This window comes from Cyprinodon variegatus, unplaced genomic scaffold (genome assembly GCF_000732505.1).
Source record: "Cyprinodon variegatus isolate N-32 unplaced genomic scaffold, C_variegatus-1.0 Scaffold1335, whole genome shotgun sequence".
Lineage (NCBI taxonomy): Eukaryota > Metazoa > Chordata > Actinopteri > Cyprinodontiformes > Cyprinodontidae > Cyprinodon > Cyprinodon variegatus.
Window position 1 is genome coordinate 162,149 of NW_015151788.1, and position 1,663 is coordinate 163,811.

Genomic DNA, 1,663 nt, shown 5'->3' on the forward strand with positions numbered 1-1,663 from the left:
GCTGATTCTGACCTTTGAACAATTATAAAGTTTTACTGAAGAACAAAATGCTTTGATATTAAATGAAGAGTATAACAGGGATTTTGGGATGTTTGCAGAGACACATAAGGACTTGTACTCTTCGCCTTTTGTTTATCAGGCACCGGGTCTGGGGGGGGGGCATCGGTCTCAGCAGAGACTCAGATACCTCCTCTTCCTCCTCTGGGGGCCGAGGTGTGGATTCTGCTCCATTATTGTTGCATAGAGCTTTTTTTTTTTATAAATCGGAATAAAAAAAAATCTTATACTCTTCAGTCATTTCTTAGAAGGCTACTTTTCACTTTAACTTAAGCAGAAACACGTTGAAGACTTGCTACTATTGAGAACCCAGCTGCTGTTTTAGCCGCTGTTGTCGCCCCCTGGTGGAAAAACACCCTCAGCGCAGAGCTGACCTCCTGGACCTCTTTGAAGATGACGTAGCATAAACCCTTTATGCAAGAGCTTCATGAAACTTGCAGCTTCTGGCCTGGTCTGGATTTATCTGCTTGTTGTTGCAACTGTTTCCGTTCTATCAATCAGCTCATCTTTTTAAACATTATCTTTAAACCCATTCATTCTTCTATAAAGAGTCTTTTGAAAGTAACAGACTCTTCTAAATGAATCATGAGATAATTTTTCTGGGAAAACAGCATCAATTATTCATCAGATTAATGCCGGATGTTTTCATCTTTCTGATATGAGAGTTTTAGTCTCAAACAGCCGATGAGCCACGTTAGATTTTATTAACTATGCAGTGAATTAAATAGACACCTTAGGATTAAATAGACACCTTAGGACACGGCGAGCCATTAGTGAACCCCCCTGCAGATTAGAAACCACAGTGACAGTGGGAACTTGGTAATCTGCTGGCCATCGGTTTGCAGGAGTTAAAGTCACTAAAGAGGCCTCATTAATTCATTATTATTAAAGTTTATTCAGTTAGAAAACTGCAACACATCTCGTTCCCACCAGGCCCAAAAATGGCCGCAGTAGATCACAGCAGGAGAAAGCAGATTGGGGTAGCCCACAGTAGGTCGCATGAGGCCGCAGCACAACACTGCAGGTCGCAGAAAACCACTGCAGGTCGCAGAAAGCCGCAGCAAACCACTGCAGATCGCAGCAAACCACTGCAGGTCGCTGCAGATCGCAGCAAACCACTGCAGATCGCAGCAAACCACTGCAGGTCGCAGCAAACCACTGCAGGTCGCAGCAAACCACTGCAGGTCGCAGAAAGCTGCAGCAAACCACTGCAGGTCGCAGAAAGCCGCAGCAAACCACTGCAGGTCACAGGAGGCCGCAGCAAACCACTGCAGGTCGCAGGAGGCCGCAGCAAACCACTGCAGGTCGCAGGAGGCCGCAGCAAACCACTGCAGGTCGCAGGAGGCCGCAGCACACCACTGCAGATCGCAGCAAACCACTGCAGGTCGCAGAAAGCCGCAGCAAACCACTGCAGGTCGCAGAAAGCCGCAGCAAACCACTGCAGGTCGCAGGAGGCCGCAGCAAACCACTGCAGGTCGCAGCTAACCACTGCAGGTCGCAGCTAACCACTGCAGGTCGCAGCTAACCACTACAGGTCGCAGGAGGCCGCAGCACACCACTGCAGATCGCAGCAAACCACTGCAGGTCGCAGCAAACCACTGCAGGT